The following is a 22,264-nucleotide window of genomic DNA, read 5'->3' on the forward strand; positions in this document are numbered from 1 at the left end:
CATGCAAACTAAGATTCCTCTACAAGGATATCATCACAAGATGTTTATTTTACTAATAGAATAAGGAAAAAATTTAACAAAATTGTATTACCTGGTATTGGTAAAGCTATTAAATTAAATTAAAAGCTCTGTTTACAAATAGTATTAATGACATGCATATATATGTATGCATATAAACATGCAAATGCATTAGAAATGCATGACTGTTCTTATATTTTTAAGAAAAAATTGGCAAAATATTACACAGAATTATTGAGTTTTAAATATTCTGTATTTAAAGTAGTGTATGCTCATTTTTGCATTTGATGATTGCTCTCAATTTCATATTAATATTACGCCAGTTCACCATACGGATATGCTCCAAGCTGTTTCCAGGAGGACTTGGGCTTTTAGCTTATATATATCTCTTTTTTTGCTCAAATACTCATACCTCACCCTGTGGGAGAATGCAGATATTTTCATGGTATAAACCCCTGAATTTTAAACAATGGTACGTTATGTCCAAACTGAGAATTCTCAAGTATTCATGGAAGACTTTTCAAACACCTCAGTCTAATTTGCAAGATATCATCAGGGAAGAGTGGGCTCTTGTGAGGAAGAGTCTGCTTTTAAGAGGAAAGCGGAATATAAAAATGAAGCATGTTATTTATCTGATCTGTTTCCTGTGAAAACTTACAAGCTAGGCATAAAAAAATAATCACAGGAGGGGCACAGTAAGCTTGGAGAGTAGTACTGATATTTGGTAACTCTTGATGTTAGACATACTAATGTAGATTTTATTTTCTCTATCTTTAATTGATAGGCCAAATTATCGCAGATGTAAGCTAGGCATATTATTTCAATGGTGAAGCTGAGGGAGATTGTGACTTGGGGTGATTGCTATAAATAAAATTAACATACATAGCATATTAATTCTAAAATAATTTATAACTGTTATAGCAAGCATCTTGCTTTGATACTGCTCTTAGAAAGCTCAGGGAGCCTATGTATAATTTAACTTAAAATAGCAATAAAAAATGTGGATAAAAGCTATGAAGCTCACATGGGTTGAATGACTAATGCTTTGTTATCCATATCTACACATATATTCTACATTCTTTTTTTCTCTCATACACAAATTTGGAGGTGGTGCGGAATAGATTTTTATCTTTAATAAAATCTATAAACACTTCAGAATCTTGAGTATTAGTGGCTTAAAATCAGGAGCCACTTTGGAACTCAAATGCCATATTCTGTAACTTAGAAAAGTGTGACACTTAAAGTTTACAGTTAATTTCCTATTGCCTTAAAATAAATGCTGAAAAAAATCCTACTCTACCCACATACAAATGCTTTCTATAATCTGACAGTTTGGAAAACTGCTTTATGAAATGAATTTTTACAATATGCTACTTTCTTTGATAACTTTGTCGTTTTCCAAATGTGTTTAGCCTTGCGCTCATATTCTAAAGAAGCTGTCATACTAAGCTATCCTTCGTATAAATCTAAATAATGAACAAAGATTCTTATGGGCAACTTCATCAAACTTTCTTGTTAAAATTGTAAGATTTCTCTGCATAATGCCTACAAATCAGCCCAACTGATGTGTGTGCTATTGTCAAATAAGTTATTCTGCAATGAAGAAGAAACTATTTTTAATTATTCATATTAATGAAACAATTGAAGATACTTAATAAAGATGAAATAGTAGAAATCTATAAGCATGATCAATCTTTCCCTCTTTAGTATTTTTTATTTCTTCTGCTAAAAAGTAGTTTATCAGAAAGAAGTAACCATGTTGATTGATTTAATTTGTAAGTATTTATCTCTTCTACAACATTTGAAGTGATAACATACGTCAGCATGCTCACAAGACCAGTAATTAAAAGAACTAGCGTAGTAAGACTCTAGAATATACTAACTTCTGTCTTCAGAAGAACCAGACAGTCAGGATAAAGTACTGAGCTGGTAAATGGACAACAGAATAAACCATCTTCATAGATCTTGTTTCCTCCAAGTCAATTCCCCACATACTCTGATCCATTTAACTTAAAATTAGCAAATGGAGTATTGAAGAAACTCCCCAGAAAAACGTTGGTATAAAAACATCAAATTGTATGCTTTAATTAGACTATAATTTTTCTTTGAGGGGGAATACTGTCATCTTTGCCAAAGAAGGAAGCATTTTTATGCCAAAGTTAATATGACAATCCTGAAACTTGAACTTATCCAGTTAGTGGAAAGCTTGCAGGAAGTGACAGACTCATACATCTTGCTGCTTAACTTTGATACGTCTATAATATTTGGGCAAAATTCACATTATTTCTTTTATGAATTTGAAAAAGCACTTATTTATTTTTATGTTTTGGAAGTTGAAATGTGTTCCTGAATGTGAGAAATCCCTTTTACTTCACCATATGTCATCTTGTCTTTTTGACACTCTGAGCCTGGAAATATCTCAAATGTGCAGACGTCTGATTTCCAAATCATCTACTGCCAAGAAGGGAAGTGGGTATCTTGAAACTCAGCCACAGACCTTGGCAAATTCCAAATTCAGAATAAAACTTTCACTTTAGAATTACGCTCAAAAGTTGAAAGGGATTTTGTATGTCTAATTTTTGTTCTATTCCTATGGCAGGATAAGTGAAAATTATTATAGTCTAGTTTAAGATGCTTATTTTTTTCCTTGTTGGGCCATTTGAAGGATTAAAAAGTGGATTAAAGTTTCTATTCTTTTGCATTTAAATTGACAGTGTAAAGAGTGACAAATTCATGCTGAACAGAAATATTGCTGAAGCAAGCACCTCATTTGGGACTTCTCAACACTGGATATCACTAGGTTTTCAAATGTATCTGAACAAATGTCTAGTCCGTAAGGGGTGGCTTGTCCAGCAGTAGAGGGGATTATCTGTGATAGAGTGTGTTGTACCTCTTAACGGAAAAGCAAATGGTGATTTTGCCATGTTGTTTATTAAGTTTTTTGTTGTTACTGAAAAAAAGTGCTCTAATTAAAACCTAGAGAAAAAAGTCACTTCAAATATTTCTCTACTAGCAAGTCTACTTTCTGATTGGTTATAAATAATATTGTACACAGAATCAGAGAGTTTGTAACTGAACAGGGGCGATGAGATATTTAAATTGTAGATGGAAAAGTTTAGATAGCTCCATTGACTCAGGAAATAATTTAAGTATCATTTATTATGTTTTTTTTTTAACTTAAAGGTTTAATAAACAAAACCATAAAAACCTTTGAAGTCCAGAAATGACAGCCATAATAATTTAAATCCCTCTTGCTAAAATAACATAAAACATATAACTGAGCTTACTGAAAGAAAGCCTCCATGTGTCAGAAAACAGTGATAATTCGTTGCTGCCTGGAGTGTGAGAGGGTGCTTATCTCAGCAATTTGGGGATTGAAGATGTAATTCAAACCCGGGGACAGGGAGTGAAGCCTTTGTATAGAATGATGTGGGAGTTGGAATTGAGACCTCATACATAAAGCTACACTCTGAAAGGATTACATTTAGGTACAAAAGGTAGAAAAGGCACAGTCTGTCTTTAACACCAGACAATAATAATTATTCATGTGTGTCTCTGCCAACTTACCAGGAGGAGGGGAGCAGCAAGATATTTCTTTGAGACTTCATTTTACCTCACAAACTTCAGAGTCTAGAATTTGTGATACCTGTATTTAGGGAAAATGCCATAGTGAAAAAGCTAAGTCTACCAAACAAAAATATCTTAAGATCAGTGTTATCACTGGAATTCTTGGCAAAAACAGCATAAAAACACTCTGGAAGTATCGTGGGTGAACTTAAATTAAATGTATCAGTACTAAGTGGAAATGAAAAAAAATGCCAATTAAAAGGCAATAATTCTGAAATGGATAACAAAAATCTACAGATACTTAAAGTCATAAACAAGGTGCAGGTACAGTTAGGTAATAATAAGATATAAGTAAATGTAGAGAAAGAGTTAGTATACCTGTAATTAAACCCCACAAAGAAAACTTTCAATGAGAATATATTATTAGGAATAAAAAATGATTTCTCTCTTTTAAAGGAAAAATAAACCAGATAATGTAAACATTCAGAGTGTTTATATATCAGAGTATAATCTCAAAATATAGAAATGTAATTCTATCCCAGTGAAAACATGACTAAGATTATTCTTAAGATGAAATGCTCAATAAGGATCAAAAGAATTTTGAAAAAATAAGAAAAAAATAGGTGAGCTTGTGCTATCAGATACCAAAGCACATATCCTATAATAATTTAGACGATGAAGTACCGACCTAGAATCAGAAGGAAACAATTTAAGTTCGAGAAACAAATTTCAGTGCATACAAATATTTAATCCATGAATTGGATGCAATGGTATTTCAAATCAGCGAGGAAAAGACCACCCTAAAATAGCATTGGGATAGTTTGGAGATATATTGTTAAAATCCATACCTTAATCACAGCATTTACTTATAATACCCCAAAGATGTTACTTATATATCTAAATGGGAGATAACCTAGATAACTTCTGGAAAAAACAAAAATTCCTTTATCATTATCCTAAAAATGGGGAGTCTCCTGAGCATAAAAGAAAAATCTCAAAGTCATAAAAGCTTACATACAAATTAAAATAGAAAAATTGTTAATACCATAAATAATATTTAGTTGTAAGGGACTATAAAAATAGAAATACGTAGTGTTCCTAAAAACGAATAAAGAAAAAAAATGGATAAAATGACATCTCCTTATCATGATACTCACTTATAAAATGAATATATAATCATGATATAAGTAATATATAATCATAAATGAATGTCATGACAAGGAGATACCATTTCATCCCAAGATATTGGCAAATAATTTTACATGAACTTTTCTTCCTTATTCGTAGGGTGTGAAGAAAGATACTTTTCAGTGGCTTTTGTGAGAGTTCATACTGGAATCACATTTTAAAGAGTGATTTCAGAGCATTTATCAAAATTAAAATATTCACATCAATAGACCGAGCCATCCACATAAATATAAGACATGGGAGGAGCATGATTAATAAAGTAGAAATGTGAAAAAGACCTAAATATCCATGACCAAATTTGTCAATGTCCTCCAAAAGGCATATGTTCAAATGTTGACTTTCTTGAGAGGCACATGTGTCTTATTTAAGAACATTTCTTTACTGGATGGGAGAAATCCTTTACAGTGTACACATATATTAAACCATCATGTTGTGCACTGTATTATTTTTTAATTTTTTTATTGACATACATACAATAAAATGCACAGATCTTAGTGCACAGCTTGATGCATTTTAACGTGTGTACACACTCATGTAACCATCCCTTAGAACAAGGTATTAATCCTGGATGAATTTTTTTCACCCAGCCCCTCACCACTCTCCCATGTGGTGACCACCGGTCTGTTTTCTGTGTCTATAAGTCTGTTTCTGTGTTTGTTTAGATTCCACCTATAAGTGAAATCACATTGTATTTTTCTCTCTCTTGACTTACTTCATTTAGCATGTGTTGTACACTGTAAATACCTTTCATTACAATGTTGTCAACTATGCCTCAATAACACTGAAAAATAAAATAACAAAAACGTGAACCAAAAATAACTTTTGTCTACACCCAATAGGAATTAATTTCAGCTAGCTTAGCTAAATAGAGTTCTAGGAAACCAACCCAGTGGCCATTGGCAGAAGTACCACCCGGGCTTATCAAGCACAGGACCAAAAACTGGAAAGAAATCAGGCACAATGTTATTTTTTTTTTATTTCTATCTCCCTGCTTTTCTAAAATGCTGGATTGTAGATCAGTTTGTCTATTCCTTAGTCCCATAAAAGAATATAGTTTCTGAATTCATGTATAATTTTTAAAACATCTGCAGAGATTAAATTGCTATCCTAGTTCCCAAAAGACAGCACTGGGCTGACCCACTTCAGGCCAGGTAGCTGCTACTGGTCCTCTTAAAGTCTTGGGGCATTTTGTTTTCACCCATGGAAATGAGAGGGGCCATTCCAAAGAGGGGGAGATCATTATGATTTTGGCATCGACCTCAAAAACTGCTTAAAATTGTGTGTGTGTGTGTGTGTGTGTGTTTAAAATTGAGAAATATTTATTCCTGAGTCAATGCTTATGATAAATCAAGAGGCTTGGGGAAAGTAAAATTTTGGAGTAGCCACTGAAATATTAGGAAAAGGATTTAATATGTGAAAAGTCTGCTCAGTGACAATTATTGTCCAGGTTGAGGAGAAGGAGCCTTTGAGGACATAGGACACATTAGTAAGAATGCCACGTTTTACTATTTTGACCAGAAAGCCAACTGTAGAACTAAAAAACATCAGTGAGGATGGTAGGGTTGAGTGAGAGCTGAGGTTTGGTTGAAGAATTGGCAAAGACAAGTGATTGTAAAGAAAAGGGAGTCTATGATAATGCATCAAAGAAACTTGATTTAGTGGAAAAACAATGAAGAAAGTAAGGCTCAGATCACGGAATGAGTGAAGTTCAAGTCAAGGGACTGGAGGTTTTAATGAGATCAAAGTGCAAGTGTTGAGAGTGTATAAGACTGAAGATCCTGGAAACACAAGAGGTGATAGAGGTTTGGCAACGGAATTTAAGATTTCAGAATGGAATGTCAAAGCTCATAATGACCTTGGCATGCATTGTTGAAACTCAATGATTGTAAAGTTCATTGGAGTCAAGAATGGCTGTGAACTTTGATGCCAAGCCATCATCAGCCTTTTTTGTCAATTTGTAGACTAATGTTACTAACAATAGGACTTGCAGGGCTGTATTTTAAGTGCCTGCAGAAGGTAATACTGATGGTAAAACTAGGATTCTGGAACTCCATCCTTCAAACTTCAACTCTCTGTATGGAATCTTTCACTTATATCTTTTGACCAGATTAATATAATCAAGCTGGACAACTGACAAATAGACAACCAGATCAATATTTTTATAATTAAGTGGTCTGAAATACTAAAAATAATGATGTTTCAGATATTTATGAGTCCTAGTTGAGAGGGGAGAGGATTGCATAAAGAACTAGTCAAGAATATTTTGAATAAACCTTACCGATTACTTTAAAAATCTCTAAAAACCACTTTGGTCCATTTCTACCTATAAACCCTGAAATCTTTAGTGCCTATGAATATTACTTACTTCCACTGTGGTCAAATCAAGGACATGACTTTTAACTCTCACTTATAATCTTATTTTACACAAGTTAAAAATAACCATAAATTAAAAAGAAAAGATTTTCATGAAGTAAAATCAGTTCTGTGCTTATCTATTAGTGAAAAGGGAACATACTGAGCTTTGCTGTAAGTGTCCTCTGGGGTCCATTCTGAGTTACTCTGGTGTATAGGAAAAAGAAATCGTTTTTTCTGTGTTTCTAGTTACAACCTCTCTCAGGCAGCCTCAAAATATTTAATAAACTCTGTAATAGCCAGTGTTTAGTAATAGCTGGTGTATCAGAATAGTCTGGTAAACTTTAACCAGCATTTAGATAGCCTTACAACCCATATGAAATGATTTTTATGCTCTTTAGCAGTATATTTCTTCTTCCTCAGTTTCAACTGTAGCTTGCTCTAATATATTTATCAACTTCCTTTTTATCATAAGATAATGAAACCAGTCTCACTGTTCAAGCCTTTTCCCCTTCATGTAACATATGCCATCTTAATGCTGGTCATCTTGACAGAATATTCATTCTTCTTCTTTCCTCTCTCAAAAATGTCCCATTTTGCCCGTGAGAATTATATGGTCACCCTAGTTATTCATATATATATATTCTCACCTTCTTACCCTGTTAGAGACTGTCTTCCCCTTGTACCCAGTCTCTTCCTACATACTTTTGCCTATGTTTAGGTTATTCCTGCCACATACCAAAGCAACCCAAACATCAACAATTGGCTTAAAATATCAACTATTTATTATTTGTTAATAATTCCACAGGTTGATTCTCAGTTATCTTGTTGGACAGTAGGATGCAGGAGACTTTCGTCAGATGGCATTTGCTCCTGGCTGTTGGGTGGAAGCCCAGCCAGAGCTGTTGTCTGGGACCTCAGGCCTCCTTAGATCCAAAAGCAGGGGAAATACATTTCATTCTTTGAAGGGAATATCATACCGAGGAAGAGCATGTGGGGTGGGAGATGATGCTAATCTTTGGGAACGTTAGTTAATCAGTAGAGTAGGCAGAATGCTAAAATCCCCCTAATCCTCGTCCCCCGGTGCACCTGCCCTGTATAATCCCCTTTCCTTGAATATACATGGGACTTGTGACTAAGATCATTTCCCTGATTAGGTTGTATTAGAAGGTAAAGGTAATATGATAGTTATTTCTAGGATTATGTTGCGTTGTATAAGATTTTGTTGTTGCTGACTGGAGAGGGGTTCTTGCACTGGCTTTGAAGAAGTAAACTGCTGTAGTGAGAAAGGCCACATGGCTAGCACCTGAGGGTGGCCTCTAGTAGTTGCAAAGGACCCCAGGTTGATACCCAGCAACAAAATGGGGACCTCAGTTCTACAACTGAAAGGAATTCAACAACCTGGATGACCTTGGAAAAGTACTCTGAGACTTGGATGAGATTGTAGGATTGTAGCTTTGACCAACATCTGAATTTCAGCCAGGTAGGACCCTGAGCAGAGGACTCAGTTAATCCATTTAATTTAATTTGTTTAATCCAGTTAAGCAGACACTTAACCCATTGAAACTCAGAGAAAATTCATGTTGTTTTTACACTATGAAGTTTGTGGTAGATTGTTACACAGCTTTAGGAAAGTATTAGTGTCCTCAGGCTTCTCTAGCAAAATATCATTGACTGGATGGAGTTCTGGAGGCTGCAAGTCCAAGATTAAGGCCAGCAAGGTTGGTTTCTGGGAGCTTTGTTCCTGGCTTGTACATGGTTATCTTTTTGTTGAGAGTCAACCTCACATGGTGAGGAAAGAAACAAGCTACCCAGTGTCTCTTCTTATACAAACAATAATCCCATCATGAGAGCCCTACTTTCATGATGTCATCACAACCTAATTATCTCCCAAAGGTCCCATCTCCAAATACCATCACATCGGGGATAGGGCTCCAACGTATGAATGTAGGAGGAACACAGCTCAATTAACAGCAATAGCAGGGGAAGTGTTTGATTTAATTAATCTGCAGATTCAGGTGCCCATCTTCAAATAACAACTTTTTGTCGCTCATAAATTCTCATCCTGAACTTTAACGTCTTTTGCTGAGAGTCATTACCATTTGCTTTCAGCCCACCAGAGTATATTTCCATAATTCTACAAGCACTCCACTCTTCCCTCATATTCTTTCCCTCTGCATCATCTTCTGCTATTGTATCAAATCATATCTTCAACAAAAGTGACCTGGGTTGAGAGTGCTGCAAGAAGGTAGCTGTTTTCAACAGTATACATTTGAGAATATTGAGAGATGGGATGACTTATTTTTAAGTTCTTCACTGCCATTTTGAAATTTTTATACATCCAGCCTTCAGTAAAGCCCTTCTCCTAAAAGATGCTTGTATTCTTTTTTTTTTTTTTCTCATATTTATTGATCAAATAGTTGTTAACCACAATAAATTTCTGTATAGGGGGGGTCAATACTCAATGCACAATCATTAATCCACCCCAAGCCTAATTTTCGTCAGTCTCCAATCTTCTGATGCATAACGAACAAATTCTTACATGGAGTACAAATTCTTACATAGTGAATAAGTTACATGGTGAACAGTGCAAGGGCAGTCATCACAGAAGCTTTCGGTTTTGTTCATGCATTATGAACTATACACAGTCAGTTCAAATATGAATATTCATTTGATTTTTAAACTTGATTTATATGTGGATACCACATTTCTCTATTATTATTATTTTTAATAAAATGCTGAAGTGGTAGGTAGATACGAGATAAAGGTAGAAAACAGAGTTTAGTGTTGTAAGAGAGCAAATGTAGATGATCAGGTGTGTGCCTGTAGACTATGTGTTAATCCGAGCTATACGAGGTCAATAAACATCCATGTATGCAGAAGATTTCTCTCAGAACATGAGGGGGGAGGTTCTAAGCCTCACCTCTGCTGATCCCCATTTTCTCACCAGATGGCCCCCTGCGACTGTGCCTGTCTTAGGTTGTTCCTCCCTTGAGGAATCTTACCTGTCTCTGGCTAACCAGACATCTTCCGGGGCCATACAGGGAAATGTTAAGTTGGTAAGTGAGAGAGAAGCCTTACTGTTTGAAAAGGTTAGCTTTTTAATTCTTTGCATATTTATGCCATGTGGCTTCTATGCCCAGCATTTGTCTTGAGGTGTCTTTACCACTTGGAAGAATTATGATACTCGGTAAATTCGACATGTGGCACGAGTTCTATTTAAAGGTTGTGATTAGGTAGGAAGAAGAAAAGCTATAGAAGTAGCAGGCAGAAGAAAACCTGGGAAGATTGATTATTTCTTTAACATATCTTCTTGTAGAGTAACTTCAGCATGGATAGGTTTTAAACTACTAATTAAATTGTGCACACACATTAACATAATAGGAATATAGTTACCTAACCAAAGCATACCTGTAATTACCAGCCATCTCCAGTGAAACCAAGAAAACCAGTTAGGCACCTTAGGCATTTGTGAAAACTATCTATGATATGGTGGATATTGTCCGACTGAACTTAAACAGTCTGAGAGAATTCAGATAAACTAGAACAACCCATTCCTGGGGACTGTTTATATCCCATATGTTCTTTTAACGATAAATAGTCTGTGGTTGTAAGATTTTGGAGTGCTACAATTTGCACTTCTCCTAATTCTTGGTTGAGTTCCAACAGTATAGATCCAGTCCAATTTTTGTTTTACTGTATGCACAGGCCAGCTTAGATATCTCCTCCTTCATTCCCATGGCAAGTCCAGGAACTGGTGGGATGAGTGCATCTACACCTGTGGCAGTGTGTGGATCTTTGTTGGAGTTTTTTTTTTTGCTGATCATCTTCTGTCATGAGTCTTCCCGAGAGTGCTGATGTTGGAAGTTCTTATTCATATCGTATCTTAGTTCATTTTCGGGGTAGCCAAATTAGGCTTTGATCCTCTGTATAAACACAAACAGACCCTTTGCCTACACTTTTATATGCTCTTTATATCATTGTGTAGAACTCATTAGAGGTCACCACATAGGAACTGCTTTTTTTTTTTTTTAATCATAAATCTACACTTACATGACGAATACTTTGTTTACTAGGCTCTCCCCTATACCAGGTCCCCCCTATATACTCCTTTACAGTCACTGTCCATCAGCATAGCAAACTGTTGTAGAATCACTACTTGTCTTCTCTGTGTTGTACAGCCCTCCCCTTTCTCCCACCCCGCTATGGATGCTAATCTTAATACCCCTCTTTTTCTGCCCCCCCTTATCCCTCCCTACCCACCCATCCTCCCCAGTCCCTTTCCCTTTGGTACCTGTTAGTCCATTCTTGAGTTCTGTGATTCTGCTGCTGTTTTGTTCCTTCAGTTTTTCCTTTGTTCTTATATTCCACAGATGAGTGAAATCATTTGGTATTTCTCTTTCTCTGCTTGGCTTGTTTCACTGAGCATAATACCCTCCAGCTCCATCCATGTTGCTGCAAATGGTTGGATTTGCCCTTTTCTTATGGCTGAGTAGTATTCCATTGTGTATATGTACCACTTCTTCTTTATCCATTCATCTATCGATGGACATTTAGGTTGCTTCCAATTCTTGGCTATTGTAAATAGTGCTGCGATAAACATAGGGGTACATTGGTCTTTCTCATACTTGTTTGCTGCATTCTTAGGGTAAATTCCTAGGAGTGCGTTTCCTGGGTCAAATGGTATGTCTGTTTTGAGCATTTTGATGTACCTCCATACTGCTTTCCACAATGGTTGAAAAAGTTTACATTCCCACCAGCAGTGTAGGAGGGTTCCCATTTCTCCGCAGCCTCGCCAACATTTGTTGTTGTTTGTCTTTTGGATGGCAGCCATCCTTACTGGTGTGAGGTGATACCTCATTGTAGTTTTAATTTGCATTCCTCTGATAATTAGCGATGTGGAGCATCTTTTCATGTGTCTGTTGGCCATCTGTATTTCTTTTTTGGAGAACCGTCTGTTCAGTTCCTTTGCCCATTTTTTAATTGGGTTATTTGTTTTTTGTTTGTTGAGGCATGTGAGCTCTTTATATATTTTGGACATCAAGCCTTTATCGGATGTGTCATTTTCAAAGATATTCTCCCATACTGTAGGGTTCCTTTTTGTTCTATTGATGGTGTCTTTTGCTGTACAGAAGCTTTTCAGCTTAATATAGTCCCACTTACTCATTTTTGCTGTTGTTTTCCTTGCCCGGGGAGATATGTTCAAGAAGAGGTCACTCATGTTTATGTCTAAGAGGTTTGTGCCTATGTTTTCTTCCAAGAGTTTAATGGTTTCGTGACTTACATTCAGGTCTTTGATCCATTTTGAGTTTACTTTTGTATATGGGGTTAGACAATGGTCCAGTTTCATTCTCCTACATGTAGCTGTCCAGTTTTGCCAGCACCATCTGTTGAAGAGACTGTCATTTCGCCATTGTATGTCCATGGCTCCTTTATCAAATATTAATTGACCATATATTTCTGGGTTAATGTCTGGATTCTCTAGTCTGTTCCATTGGTCTGTGGCTCTGTTCTTGTGCCAGTACCAAATTATCTTGATTACTATGGCTTTATAATAGAGCTTGAAGTTGGGGAGTGAGATCCCCCCTACTTTATTCTTCTTTCTCAGGATTGCTTTGGCTATTCGGGGTCTTTGGTGTTTCCATATGAATTTTTGAATTCTTTGTTCCAGTTCATTGAAGAATGTTGCTGGTAGTTTCATAGGGATTGCATCAAATCTGTATATTGCTTTGGGCAGGATGGCCATTTTGACGATATTAATTCTTCCTAGCCATGGGCATGGGATGCGTTTCCATCTGTTAGTGTCCCCTTTAATTTCTTTTAAGAGTGACTTGTAGTTTTCAGAATATAAGTCTTTCACTTCTTTGGTTAGGTTTATTCCTAGGTATTTTATTTTTTTTGATGCAATTGTGAATGGAGTTGTTTCCCTGATTTCTCTTTCTGTTGGTTCATTGTTGGTATATAGGAAAGCCACAGATTTCTGTGTGTTGATTTTGTATCCTGCAACTTTGCTGTATTCCGATATCAGTTCTAGTAGTTCTGGTGTGGAGCCTTTAGGGTTTTTTATGTACAGTATCATGTCATCTGCAAATAGTGACAGTTTGACTTCATCTTTGCCAATCTGGATTCCTTGTATTTTTTTGTTTTGTCTGATTGCCGTGGCTAGGACCTCCAGTACTATGTTAAATAACAGTGGGGAGAGTGGGCATCCCTGTCTAGTTCCCGATCTCAGCAGAAATGCTTTCAGCTTCTCGCTATTCAATATAATGTTGGCTGTGGGTTTTTCATAGATGGCCTTTATTATGTTGAGGTACTTGCCCTCTATTCCCATTTTGCTGAGAGTTTTTATCATGAATGGATGTTGAACTTTGTCAAATGCTTTTTCAGCATCTATGAAGATGATCATGTGGTTTTTGTCTTTCTTTTTGTTGATGTGGTGGATGATATTGATGGACTTTCGAATGTTGTGCCATCCTTGCATCCCTGGGATGAATCCCACTTGGTCATGGTGTACGATGGTTTTGATGTATTTTTGAATTCGGTTTGCTAAAATTTTGTTGAGTATTTTTGCGTCTATGTTCATCAGGGATATTGGTCTGTAGTTTTCTTTTTTGGTGGTGTCTTTGCCTGGTTTTGGTATTAGGGTGATGTTAGCTGCATAGAATGAGTTTGGGGAGTATCCCCTCCTCTTCTATTTCTTGGAAAACTTTAAGGAGAATGGGTATTATGTCTTCCCTGTATGTCTGATAAAATTCCGAGGTAAATCCATCTGGCCCGGGGGTTTTGTTCTTTGGTAGTTTTTTGATTACTGCTTCAATTTCGTTGCTGGTAATTGGTCTGTTTAGATTTTCTGTTTCTTTTTGGGTCAGTCTTGGAAGGTTGTATTTTTCTAGGAAGTTGTCCATTTCTCCTAGGTTTCCCAGCTTGTAAGCATATAGGTTTTCATAGTAGTCTCTAATAATTCTTTGTATTTCTGTGGGGTCCGTCGTGATTTTTCCTTTCTCATTTCTGATACTGTTGATTTGTGTTGACTCTCTTTTCCTCTTAATAAGTCTGGCTAGAGGCTTATCTATTTTGTTTATTTTCTCGAAGAACCAGCTCTTGGTTTCATTGATTTTTGCTATTGTTTTATTCTTCTCAATTTTATTTATTTCTTCTCTGATCTTTATTATGTCCCTCCTTCTGCTGACCTTAGGCCTCATTTGTTCTTCTTTTTCCAATTTCGATAGTTGTGACATTAGACCGTTCATTTGGGATTGCTCTTCCTTTTTTAAATATGCTTGGAGTGCTATATACTTTCCTCTTAAGACTGCTTTTGCTGTGTCCCACAGAAGTTGGAGCTTAGTGTTGTTGTTGTCATTTGTTTCCATATATTGCTGGATCTCCATTTTGATTTGGTCATTGATCCATTGATTATTTAGGAGCGTGTTGTTTAGCCTCCAGGTGTTTGTGAGCCTTTTTGCTTTCTTTGAACAGTTTATTTCTAATTTACTGCCTTTGTGGTCTGAAAAGTTGGTTGGTAGGGTTTCAATGTTTTGGAATATACTGAGGCTCTTTTTGTGTCCTAGTATGTGGTCTATTCTGGAGAATGTTCCATGTGCACTTGAGAAGAACGTGTATCCTGTTGCTTTTGGATGTAGAGTTCTGTAGATGTCTATTAGGTCCATCTGTTCTAGTGTGTTGTTCAGTGCCTCTGTGTCCTTACTTATTTTCTGTCTGGTGGATCTGTCCTTTGGAGTGAGTGGTGTGTTGAAGTCTCCTAGAATGAATGCATTGCATTCTATTTCCTCCTTTAGTTCTGTTAATATTTGTTTCAGGTATGTTGGTGCTCCTGTATTGGGTGCATATATATTTATAATGGTTATATCCTCTTGATGGACTGAGCCCTTTATCATTATGTAATGTCCTTCTTTGTCTTTTGTTACTTTCTTTATTTTGAAGTCTGTTTTGTCTGATACCAGAATTGCAACACCTGCTTTCTTCTCTCTGTTGTTTGCTTGAAATATCTTTTTCCATCCCTTGACTTTAAGTCTGTGCGCGTCTTTGGGTTTGAGGTGAGTCTCTTGTAAGCAGCATATGGATGGATCTTGCTTTTTTATCCATTCTATTACTCTGTGTCTTTTGATTGGTGCATTCAGTCCATTTACATTTAGGGTGATTATTGAAAGGTATGAATTTATTGCCATTGCAGGCTTTAAGTTTGTGGTTACCAAAGGTTTAGGGTTAGCTTCTTTACTATCTTACTGTCTAACTTAACTCGCTTGTTGAGCTATTATAAACACAGTCTGATGATTCTTTATTTCTCTCCCTTCTTATTCCTCCTCCTCCCTTCTTCATATGTTGGGTGTTTTGTTGTGTGCTCTTTTTAGGAGTGCTCCCATCTAGAGCAGTCCCTGTAGGATGCCCTGTAGAGGTGGTTTGTGGGAGGCAAATTCCCTCAACTTTTGCTTGTCTGGGAATTGTTTAATCCCTCCTTCATATTTAAATGATATTCGTGCTGGATAAAGTAGTCTTGGTTCGAGGCCCTTCTGTTTCATTGCATTAAGTATATCATGCCATTCTCTTCTGGCCTGTAGGGTTTCTGTTGAGAAGTCTGATGATAGCCTGATGGGTTTTCCTTTGTAGGTAACTTTTTTTTTCTCTCTGGCTGCCTGTAATACTTTGTCCTTGTCTTTGATCTTTGCCATTTTAATTATTATGTGTCTTGGTGTTGCCCTCCTTGGATCCCTTGTCATGGGAGTTCTGTGTACCTCTGTGGTCTGAGAGGCCATTTCTTCCCCCAGTTTGGGGAAATTTTCAGCAATTATTTCTTCAAAGACATTTTCTATCCCCTTTTCTCTCTCTACTTCTTCTGGAATACCTATGATTCTTAATATTGTTCCTTTTCGATTGGTCACTCAGCTCTCTTAAAATTCTTTCATTCCTGGAGATCCTTTTATCTCTCTCTGCATCAGCTTCTCTGCATTCCTGTTCTCTGTTTTCTAGTCCATTAATGGTCTCTTGCATCTCGTCCATTCTGTTTTGAAGTCCTTCCAGAGCTTGTTTTATTTCTGAATTCTCCTTCCTTAGTTCTTGCATATTTCTCTGCAAGTCCATCAGCATGGTTATGACTTTTGTTTTGAATTCTTTTTCAGGAAGACTGGCTAAATCTATCTCCCCAGATTCCTTCTCAGGGGAAGATGTAGCAGATGCCGAAGCTGTCTGGGTTAGTCTTGTCTGGATCATATTTTTTTGCCTTTTCATGTTGACAGGTGCTATTGACTGTCAGCTGGGAGGGCCAAAATTTTCACTTGCTACTGGCCTTTCTTTACTGGGACACCTGCGACCCCTAGTGGCTTGTGTTGGGTAATTGCGTGTAGAGTGGGTCTTTGTGCCTTGCCTGGCCGGAAGGGAGGAATTTCCCTTTCTGTGGGCGGAATTTGTCTCAGGCTGCTTCTCTGCTTTCGCAGCGCCCAGTGGGGTAATGGATGGGGGGGCTGCTTGACTGTTTGCCTCCATGAGGGGTCTTAGAGCTGTTGCCCAGGGGGTTAGTGCACCCGGTTTTCCCTGTAATTTCCAGCTGCTGTACTGTGGCCTGGGTTGTTTCCGTCAAGCTGTTAAGTCCCTGTCCCTTTAAGACTTTCAGAAAGCCCCCGCTTTTCTTTGTCACAGGGGCATCAGCTTCGGCACCCGCTCAGAGGTCTTACTCCCTGTACCCCCAGTATCCAGGGCCCCCTGGGCACGCACTGTGTCTGCACTCTGGCCCGGATGGCTGGGGCTGGGTGTTCGGCAGCCCTGGGCTCCGTCTCCCTCCCGCTCTGCCTGCTCTTCTCCCGCCGGGAGCTGGGGGGAGGGGCGCTCGGGTCCCGCCGGGCCGGGGCTTGTATCTTACCCCTTTCACCAGGCGCTGGGTTCTCGCTGGTGTAGCTGCAGTCTGGCCACTGTCCTGCGTCTTCTGGTGTCTCTTTTAGGGCTAGTTGTGTTTGTTGTATTTTCAAAAGTAAATATGTTTTTGGGAGGAGATTCCCACTGTCCTACTCACGCCGCCATGTTGGCTCCACCCAGATGCTTGTATTCTTACCCAAATAATTTTCTGCCCCACCACATTGCTGGTATCAATAATTTTGTGTCACTGCCATTAATATTTTAAATTTGATTCACACTTCATTATAAACTTACCGGATGCTGTGTGTGTAATGATTGTGTCTACCCAACACCTTCACTTCACAGTTTCTTTACACCCTCATCTCTAGGTACCTCCACCCCTTCAGAAGTTGACTTGCACGATAAGCCCCTAGATCTGCAAACTTTTGAGTTCATTCAAAATTTCCAACAAATCCGCCTTTTACTTAACACCTGTTCAGTTTACTACAAAGCAAGATACTGGTGTGGTTTTGCTGACATTGCTAACACATTTCCTAGGTCTGTGCAGTCCCAGATGGCTCACTAAACTGCATTCCATCCAGTGAGAAAGGGAGGCTTAATGGAGCCAGTTCCCTTCTTGAATGAGCACAACATGGAATTGAACTCATCACATTTTACCGCATCCCATTGGCTGGACGTGGCCTTACTGGTTCTGGGGAAATAAATGCTGTATGGCTGCCCATATAGCTAAAATATCAGGATTCCAGGAAGAAAGATGTTGGGGGATGTTTCTGGTCTGCTACAGTTGGTAATCAAAAGAGTGTTCTTAGGTCTTTCCAGATCTGGGACATTACTCTCTGTCTCTATGCAGTGTAATTCAGCAGGTAATAAACTGGAGTGGTAGCATTTGATTTATATTATATTGTAAACTTAACACTGAGACTCATGATTTGGCAAATACATATGGAACTGATGGAAGAGCGTTATAAGTTAATATTGCTTCAGTAATGCCAGAAGGTATAGTCATGATAATGAATGGAGACATAATCTGCTGCTATTTTCATCCTGGGCAGGTGTCTAATTCTCCAGCTTGCTATCGTCAAAGGAACAAGTAATTTGGAGTCAGATAGACCTAAATGTTAACAATCACCCCAGCTCCAGCATATAGTCAGTTATTTAGCTTCTTTAATTATTCTCCTCATTTGTAAAATAGAGTTTATTGTCATTTAGGGGTTGTTAAGATTAGAGACAGAATGTGAAGTGCCATTGGTTCCTAGCACAGAGAAGACACTGTAAGTGGTGATCATCATTAGTATTTCATGTGTTGCCCCTTTCTTCAAGCATAAATTGTTATCATCCTTTCCACTGCTTTATATTTGCTGAGTTCCAGAAGTTCAGACAATCACAACAATGCAAAATTACCTACAAAAATAAAAGAATTTCTGCCCAAATTTTGTTATGGCAAAGAACTGAGCTCACTTAACTAGTACAAATTGGAGTCTAATTTGCTTTTTCCCATACCCTGGCGACTTTCTTCAGCTGATCTACTACTAATGGTCTCTTTCAACCCAAACCTTTGATTTATTTCTTCTGTCTATTTTACATCCACAATCCTATCTATCAATCACAGTAGATGACTTTACCTCCTAATTTGGGAAGGGGAATATCTAAGTCAAATATTAATTTTCACATAAATATACACAATAATAATAGATAATTATAACCTTCCCTCCTTACCAACAGGGGATAACATACCTATTCTAGAGAAACATGAAGAATTCTGATGCTTGATCTTACTTAAATACATGTCTTATTGGAAAAGAAATAGCAGTACCCAATGCCTAAATGTTTCCCCTCTTATTAACAGAGCCTATCTTATGAAAAATCAGCTTTTAAGATTTTTGAAAATGTGTTCTGCTCTGAAGAATTCCAGATATATCAAATACATGAAAGTTAGAGTCAATAGGATTCTTCATCACAGTAAGATTTTTTAAAATAAGGAAATTACCATCATTACATAAAAACGCAAGACAACAATAGTATAACCCAGATTGAAAATAACTGACAAGCCACCATGCCTTTAGTAATAAATTCTCTATGATTTAACTGAATAAATTAACTGCCCCAAAATAAAGATGCAAATTGATTTTTAAAGGCCATGATATCCCTTAGTAGCTTTATCCTACAGATACTAGAAAGTATATAAGATTGATGATGTTTGCTAATAATCTATTCATCACAGAGAAATAAAAAAATATACAATGTTATTTGTCCAATAACAGCAGCAGATTAATCTGAGGAAGTTTATTGGAGCTATATTTGAGAGAACAATTAAGATTTACAGAAGCTGAAACAGAAGTTTAGTGATTTTTTTTACTATGAGAAAAACCATTGGAAATGGAAAACTGGCTGAATTTCATCAAGGTTTTGTACCATAAAAAATAAGTAAATTAAGTACAGCAAATTAAGGTCATCTGCATCCGAAGATTTATTTATCTAACAAGTTTATTACCATGCACTCCTTTGTGTGTACTAAAAATATAATTGGACCTCATTCCCCTGGTATAGAAACTGGATATCCATGAATATTCTCTCACCCATTTTCAGACTTTAAGTACATGTGTTTGGGAGAAAGAAGAGAGAGGAAGTGAGAAATTGATCAGTTTCAGCAATAGGCTCATAGACACTGAGAAGTGACTGGCAGTTACCATGGGGGAGAGTCTAGGGTGGGTGGGTGAAATAGGTGAAGGAGATTAAGAGGCACAAAATCTCAGTCATAATATAAATTGGTCGTGGAGATGAAAATACAGTGTAGAGAATGCAGTCAGTGGTTCTGTACCATATTTCTATGTTGACAGACTACCCTTGTTGGGGTGAGCATTTAATAATCTAGATAACTGCCAAATCACTATTTTGTATACTTGAAACCAATATGATACTGTGTATCAACTATACTTCAATTAAAAAGTATATCAAAAAAAGAAATTGATCAGTTTGCTGTATGAATAACTTCTGTTAATATAATTAAATTATTATAAGCAAGTGATATTAACAAATACTTTAGATCAGTTCCACAAAGTATGATATACTAGTTTATATGGTTTCTTTTTACTATGAATTCTGGTAATCATAATGTTGTAACAGTATTAAAATTATTTAAATGATTAAACTTTTTTTTTGGAGCATACACATTTTTCCCATTATATTAATTAGACTTTTGAGAACAGAGTTTGAGATTTTATATCACATGGTACTATTAGCAAGAGTATAATTTTGGTAAATATTGGTATTATGTATTTGCATGAAACAAATCTGTCAAAAATATAGTCTCTTTATATCATTCCCATTCACACTTCTAAGATTCTGGAACATAACGGACACCTTGTTTTGTCAAAGTCCAGCCACCATTAGTGCATCAGGAAGTTTTTCTGTCATTTCTGTAAATATTCTACATTTAAGTTTTCTCTATTTTAAAGACAGGTTATCTCTACAAATTCATTTGGGAAGTAACATATAGTTGAATTTTTAAGTTATTTATTCATCTAAAATCTTCAGAAAAAATATGAAAAGTGACAGCCTGATATGTCTATTAAATATATTATTTTCTTCACTCAGAATTTTGCGAAATGTCAAACAGAAGCCCCACAAATGCAATAATTAATATCCCATTAGGTGAATGGTAACTAATATGTTTCTCAAAGGATGGATAGATAAGAAAGAGAAAATAGTATATAGATAGTTAATCTATCTGCCCAAACTAATTTTTCCTCCTCATAACCCTAAATTTTCCATTTTCTTTATATTGGTTATTGGCGATGATGAAACAAATTGTACCTAGACATTTCCCAGGCTTATGACTCTCTTAAAAATGAATGTGTATATAAATACATACATGCAATATATGAGCATTTATATATACATATACATGTACATATGCTTATATATGACACATATACATATTTATTTTTTCTAACGAAACCTTTGGGTAACTGGGCCACCCTATAGCACATCTTTACATCTTCAGGTCTTTTGCCTTCCTGGACCTTTGATGGCTTTGTGCTCCCTCAGAACAATGGGCATAATTATTTTAACACCACATGCTGATTATAAGAAAATACCAATGTAACTATTTGTTGAACTGTCCACGCCTCACTAAGATTATGTGTACCAACCTTAGGATCCCAGTGCCTGGTACAAAGCAGGTTCTAGTATATTTTGAATACACAAGAAAGCTATGCTCTAGAAATAAGTGTTTCAAGGAGGAGGTTGATCAGAACTGAAGATACATGCAAAGAAAATTGCCCAGATCCAGGAGCACATGGAAACAGAAGTTAACATGGAACATTTATTTCAAACATGTGAAAGTCTCAGAAAGTAATAAGTAAACATAAAGACTATAGAGGTAAAGAAAGTCAGTGTATTAAAATTACAATATTATGCTAAGTGAAATAAGCCAGGCAAAGACAAACACCATGTGATTTCACTTATTTGTGGAATCTAAAAACAAAACAAAACAAAATGAACAAGAGAGCAATAGACTCAAAGACTAACTACTAACCAATATACAGAAGAAAATAGGAAATTAGGATTATGAGTAGGAAAAATTAGTTTGAGCAGATGATTACTTATCTATATACCTATTTTCTCTTTCTTATGTATCCATCCTTCCAGAAACATATTAGTCACCATTTACCAATGAGACATTAATTATTACATTTGTGGTGCTTTGTTTAATACTTTACAAAAAGAATTCTGAGTGAAGAAAATATATTTAATAAACATACCAGGCTGTCATTAAAAAAAAAATTTTTTTTCTGAAGATTTTAGATGACTAAATAACTTTTTAAAAATTCAACTGATGGTTACCATGGGGAAAGGTTTGGGGTGGGGGGTAGAGAGGGTGAGGGGGATAAAGGGGCACAAAAATTCTCAATCAAAACTTGGTCATGGGGATGGTAGCACAGCATGGAGAATACAGCCAATGTTTCTGTGCCATCTTCCTATGTTGACAGATAGTAGCTGCCCTAGGGGGGTGAGGATTTAATAATATGGGGAACTGTTGAACCACTGTGTGGTATACTAGAACCAATATAAGATTGTATATCAACTATACATTAATAACAAAAAAAATTACAGTAGAAACGGATGTAATAAATAAGAAACAAGCATGGGAAAACATTTTAATACTCTGCCTGCTGAAAGATCCTTAGACTACATCGTTCAGGGGTAGAGAGCTTAGAGTTCTTTTGTGCAGTAACTTTTTGACTTAGAAAATCTTTTAATCCTCCAATTTTAT

This window comes from Manis pentadactyla, chromosome 12 (genome assembly GCF_030020395.1).
Source record: "Manis pentadactyla isolate mManPen7 chromosome 12, mManPen7.hap1, whole genome shotgun sequence".
Lineage (NCBI taxonomy): Eukaryota > Metazoa > Chordata > Mammalia > Pholidota > Manidae > Manis > Manis pentadactyla.